This window comes from Struthio camelus, chromosome 1 (genome assembly GCF_040807025.1).
Source record: "Struthio camelus isolate bStrCam1 chromosome 1, bStrCam1.hap1, whole genome shotgun sequence".
Taxonomy (NCBI): domain Eukaryota; kingdom Metazoa; phylum Chordata; class Aves; order Struthioniformes; family Struthionidae; genus Struthio; species Struthio camelus.
This window is the reverse complement of record NC_090942.1, coordinates 109,357,177-109,363,839: the sequence shown is the minus strand read 5'-3', so window position 1 is coordinate 109,363,839 and position 6,663 is coordinate 109,357,177.

Here is a 6,663-nt window from a genome sequence, read left to right as displayed (position 1 = left end):
TAAAAGGTACATGCTGCTTCCTCATGGTTCCTTTCTGATTGCATATGGCACAGAGTAGAGAGCTGAACTCCTAACTTCTGTCCTCAGCTAAGCATCTGAAGACAGATTGAATGAATTGTGGCTGTTTTGTGTTCCAGTCATCTTTTAGTAAATAACTGAAAAATATCCTACAGTTAATCTTCAGGTAGTTAAGAGCTCTTGAATAGTTTGGTATTGGTATAGTTTGGACATTAGAGAGACTTACGTTAATCTGATTTGCCATGATACCCAGTGCAGAATTAAAGGTGGGAAATTCCAGGCTTCTTGTGAGATTGAGGAGTCATGTCACCAACAGAAAACTACATCTAGCAAAGCACTTCCCCACTTTGTTCAATACGTTCACGTAATATCATGTCATCATTTGCAGATATACAGATTTTATAGATCTATTAGATTGCCGCTAAGCTGCCGGTTTGGGATATTTCTTTTAAATCTCAAAGAACCAATTGTTTAAACCTGAAAATGATGTCATTTTGACTCTACTTTTTCCAATACTCTTTGACTGAGGGTCCCTACCATCCTTTCTTCTGATACACTTAGGCAGCGCATCGGACTTAGAGTCAATGAATTCTACCTGAAGCTACTGTAGAGAACAAAAATCTTCCAAGATGCAAATAACCAATTATAAAACACAGCTCAGGGTTGAATAAATTCTTTGCTTAACCCTTAGGTAGTAAGTGATGGCCAGAGGCATGGGTTTTATTATCCGTACCATTATCACAGCTCATATGACTCCTATGTTAATGCTAGCAATTAGTTTGCTCAGATTTTCAGTGAGAAATTTTCTGTATGAATCTAGCAAACTACATCCTGATCACTTTGTTCCATTCTAAGATAGAGACATAAACGCTCTGAATGACCATATATCTATTGATTATGAGTTTGGACAGACTTAACACCCACACAATAATAAGACATGTCCGAAGGAGCATCAGGATACAAGAGATATCAAGCATGCAGCAATTGTTACTATCAGCCTCATTAGCTAAACCTGGTCATCCTTCACGCTTCACAGAAATGCTTCCTGCATTTTAAAATATTGTTAACGGGGAATAAACATGTTTGGGATCTGAAATTACTGCTTCTATGCAATGTTTTTCTCATGTATTTCTATGAGCATTGTAACTATCTGTTCTATATCTCGTCAGGGTTGCTTTTCAAGCCATCAGAGCCACTCTTGTACAGCACAATACTGTATCAACTTTATCTTATATAAAATGAGAAGTGCAATAGAGAAATGCCTAGAGACAGCCATTTTTAGAAGCAGCAATTCAGACTACTTAGATTATAACATTCTTCAGTTGTCTTCCCATACCAAAAGATTCTTTCAATTTATTTATGTCCCCGTGAGCTTCCTAATATTACCAGCCCTTTCAATATTCCATATAGGAAAAAGAATTACTTTGGTGTAGTCCTTGTGCTTTGATAGCCGAGGAGGCAGAAGGAGCAGGGAGTTATTCTACATAGTTCACATGCCTATCAGGTAGGAAGAAAGGATAACACTCCATTATAACAGGTAAAAGATGGCAACCACATTTTTGAAATTCCAACATTTGATATTTAGTTTTTCGTTATACTGAAATGAAAACTAAACTTATCAAGTGTTTTTACAAGAAGTAGTTTATATAAACATTGCAGAGGGGAGCTGTGGGGTCTTTTCTTTTTTGCTCTAGGAAGTATTCAGTAGAGGACATAATCTTACCACACAGTGGTCAGGGTCCTATGTCTTAGGATGTATGGGAGTAGGATGCACGGGAGTAGGATGCAGAGAGAATAATTTGCTTTGGCTTATTTTTTATATCCTGGAATATTTTCAGTCAGAGCAAGAACTTGAGCATGCACATGTCTTCCAAATCCCAAACCACTGTTGTAGTTGCCAGGCTACAGATCATTAGAGTCCTTAACTTTCACTGTACCCATTTCAGCTCCTGCAAAACAATATACCGTAATGGCATGAAGGGAAGCATTTTTCAGCAAAATTTGAGCTACCTTTAGCAGAATAGCTTCTATATATTTCCAAAGAGTGGAAGAACCTAAATACAGCAGAAAGTGTTTTTCTGATGTTACAAAACTGTGGATAGGATGGTGCAGCATGAGGAATGATGCCCTAAAACCAGAAGCAAGGGTATTATTTTGGCTATTGTACGTGAAAGTATCCCTTCTGGTCTATCTCCGTTTGTACAAGATGAGCCATTCCAGTATCTGCTTAGGCCTTTCAGTCTGTGATCCTGCCTTCACATCAATTTGAAATAACATAATTTTGCAGGTCCTTTAAACCGAAATCCTAACTGGCAATACTTAACTATCAGTACTCCCTTCCAGAGACAATTCCAAAAGAAACAGGAGAGAGGACTCTGACAGTGAAATAGAATTATGGCTAAAGTGTAGACACTCTGTGATACAAGTTACTGAAAAATGAAAACAATCTCACAAAATACCACAGTGCACAGTAAATGAGGCATGAGAGATTTGGTGGAAGAATGAAAGGTAATACACCACTGTAATAACTCCAACAGCTTAAGGACAGCCTGTGAACTCAAAGTACATAACAGTTTTAGTAAACACAAAGTTTGAATGTCAGGAAAGGTCTTACCTATAGTCCTTTCAAAGAAAAGGTGTACTTCGTGTTTTAATGAAAGTCTGATCTCCAACAACAGACTTCAACCTTCAATACAGAGCTGCCACTGATGCTGAAAATCAGAAAGCATGAATTCTTTTACATATACATAGGAGCAGAAAAAGAGATTTTCCCCTTTCATTCTTACTTAGTTTCTTTGACTATCAGAAACATCAAGATGCCTCTTTCTGAAAAAAAGCTCATTGCTAGTCAGTTGTCTTCACTTATTGCATATACACAGCAATGGAACGCCCAAAGGTCCACTTAAATAGAAAAAAATAGTATGACCTCCCCCACACACCCCCATGCTACTTCTCCAGTTACTAAAACGAGTATTGTCATATCCTAAGTTCCCTATGTTTTCCAAGCAAGATGCCCAGGGCAAAGACAGTTTTTTTCACAGGCCGCATATAACTCTCGCCTCCTACTTACTATTTTATTCTCCTTTTTCTCTCCCACCAACCAGCAGAAGCCAGCCTCGCTCAATGCGCTATTTTTGAACAAGTAGCTTTCAAATGACAAGTAACCCATTCCCCATTTACAATAACAAACAGACTAAGAAAAGTTTAACAGAGTGGTGTTTTTAAAGATGGAAAGTACTTCTTGTGACCCATGGACCTTGTCTTCCACTGGATGCTTTCCAGGGAACCCATTAAGGTGAGGAGAAAGGTGGGGAACAGTTCTGGCACTTGGTTTCATGGTACGAACCAAGAAACTCTTTAGTCATCAAACATGGTAGCGTTTGGGCCAACTGGAGCCTTCGTGTAACAGCCCCAGCAGAATGGCACTACTGGAGCCGGGCATCTGCTACCAGTTGATTGTTTACATGTCTCTCTTTGTTCTTCCTGTTTATATGTTCCTTAGGATATCTGACCCTGGGGACAAGTTTTGTTCACCTTTTGTGGATGTTCATCTGAAGACTCTATTGCCTACTAGATACCTGATTTCCAAGTGTTGCCCAGACCGATCCGATATCGGAGCGAATTATTCCGTCCAGTAATTTCTGGAAATCACAAGGATACTGTTCTTTCGAAGCTGTCAAAGGAACTGGTTCTTTATAAGTTTGCAGAACAAAGGTCTTTTGTCCTAGTTAGCGAGATAGATAGATAGATATTCATATAGATATTTTTCCCTTGTTTCTAAGGATAAAGCATACACCACACTCTACTACCTCAGGGCAGTTCAGAAATCCCCTCTGGGGTTGGGAAACCAGGGGATTATGGGCATGCCACATGAGATATTAGAGCTCTTTTCTCCTGAGTTTTGGAAAAGAAGAAGGTGCTGCTCTATACAGATATTTTATGAATAAGCTTCCAGGTATAGGCTGAGACAGACCCTAGTGAACACAATATCAGCAACCAAGAGTTCCAGCTGTAGCTGTAAATTCAGGTTATTTTGCTCTAATAGCAGTACTTCCTCTTTTACTAGTCACTCGAGTGGTGCTCCTGCACAGAGGTCATAGGCTTTAGAGTATATGTCTTGCACATACATCAGGTTTGGATGATTGCTAGAAGGACCTTACAAACCATGCAGCAAGGTATCTATCTGACAGCATCTCTTGCGTGTGAGGCAGGATGCCTCCAGGCATGAGTTCCTCAGTAGCCTGACACACAGACACAGTTGAACACTTTGGCAATGGGTGGGTACATGACAAGAGTCTTCGGGACTGCTATAGCCAACAACGTTGGTGTGGTGCTGAGAGTTGAAATTGGAGGTTTTGCCTTCAGGTGAAGGGTCAGGGATCCAGCATTGTCCCAAAGTGAAAATTTAAGAAGTCACTGAAATCATTCTGAATCTGTTACAGAAGTAAAAAAGGATAATGGAGGACTACAAGGCATCTGAAAATGAGGACACACTGCCAGCAAAATTTGCATTTAAAGAACTGCTTGCAAACAAGTAACTACTTTTTGAATGATGGGGTTACATTCCCAATCTGGTCCCCCTACGCCAGATACTGAAAAAGTCAAAATAAAACATTTTCTATAGCACTCAGTTATAAATTAAGAGCTTTCAGATAGCTTAGAGGGACTTGTTGGCAAGAACTCATCTCTTATAAAAGGCTTGTTGCTGCTTTAGGGAGGAGTAAAATAGCTACTGATGACATTCAAATCATGATCTACCTTCTCAGCCATTAATTTTAAATATGATTCATACTCCATTATGCTCTGGAAACTAAAGAAATTATCCTTTATTGTATCAAATCATTTTTCATCACTATGTACTCACAATGACCAATTTTACTTTTCCCTTTTGAAATATGCTTGAAAACTTGTAAAAATTAACCTTAATGCTTACACTTACCTTTAATTCAGCTTAATAAGGATTTTCCAATGTAATTTTTTTTATTTATTTTTTATTTTTTTACACAATACAACAGAATTATTAGCATCTAACATATATAACAGTAATTGTTAAACTGCTTTCATAGTAATGCATTTTTAAATTAGAAACTGATCCAGGTCTAACTTCGGAAAAAAAAACCCTACTGGACTTTGTGCTATTTAAATACAAATATACATTTTAATAAATATCTGAGCCAGTCTGAGGACACAGAAAAGAAGTGCAAAAATGGATGAGTGTTTACCATTCATTCTCATTTACAAAATCAGAGAATTTTTTAGTCAGAAAAAGTAAAAGAAAGATCTCAGAAAAAGGTCCTAGTTTGAGTTTTCAAAAATTCAGGTGCTATTGCCTGCTTCAGCTGTGTGACTTTGTACAAGTCATTTAATTTCTCTGTGACTCAACATCTTGCCTCTAAAATGCAAATTTTAAATATATATTACCATACATCATAACTATGCTGTGTAAAAGAGAGACACTGCTTCCTTCACCTTTAAAAAGATAGGGTGTATCCTCTTACCTTCAGAAACAGCTACCGCCTCTGACTCCCAGGTCAGGGAGAAGCACTTTGTTGAAGGCCTGTATGAGATATGAGATGGCTCAGCTGTAACCCTCACTGAGTGTTATTCATAGCGGGCACAGTAGTTAAATACTATTAAAAAAATGGCCAGGTTCTGTCATCCTCCCTAAACAATCCTATACTCACTGGGGAATTATTTGGGGTCAATGGGGCTACGTATACAGGAAGGTACTGTTTGGAACATGTCGGGGAAGCATGGCATAACTCTCAAACATTAAAATACTACTCAGTAAAGAAATAATTAGATAAGTACTAATGATCATTGAGTTAAGTCTCCCAGCACGCAGTTTATTTTTCGTATATATCAGATGGATTAGCATAGAGGAGTAAATAATTTAATATTAATTATTACTAGCTACTTCTTAAATAGCAGCTGAATAAAAGCATTAGGCAGAGCATGGAATTTTCAAAGACAGGACAAGACCAGACAGAACATTTCATTCCTGTCTGTCCAGCATAAAAGCTTGTGAGTATCAGAGGATGAGTATACTGTTCCAGGCACAAACAAAGAAAAAATAAACAATGAAGAAAGAAAAGAAAACAAAAAACACCTTGAGACATTTAAAATATCCCAAGATGCAGGTGATGAGTGCTGGAAATAACAAGGCTTTGAAATGTCTTGGTTTTCTCAGAGTAAGGAGAATAAGAAGCTACCTCTACTAGCTAGCGATAACAAAATGCTAAATGATACTCAGCTGACAGAACTTGTCACACATGAAACAGATCCTGCTCTTCCCAAGAAAATAAGCTGCAGATAGCACATTTCCAGCTTAATTACTAAGATTTGATCTTAATTTCAATTATTGATAAATTCTAAGTAAATAAAAGATTTGAAAGTGAGGAGGTTAGCTCATTTTTATAAGCTAAAAAATACTTCAAGAAAAAAGGGAAAACTAGGTTTTAAAATTGATTCTAGGTAAGGTCCTGACAGATATATAAAAAGTCTTAGTGTGAAGGAAGATACACATAAAGTCTTAGTGTGAAGAATACATGGGACCCAGAAACATAGTTAATCCAAAGAGAAACGTCTATAGATCAGGTTAAGGAGTTCATAGGGAAAGACAGGAATTTTTATAAATATTGTTGT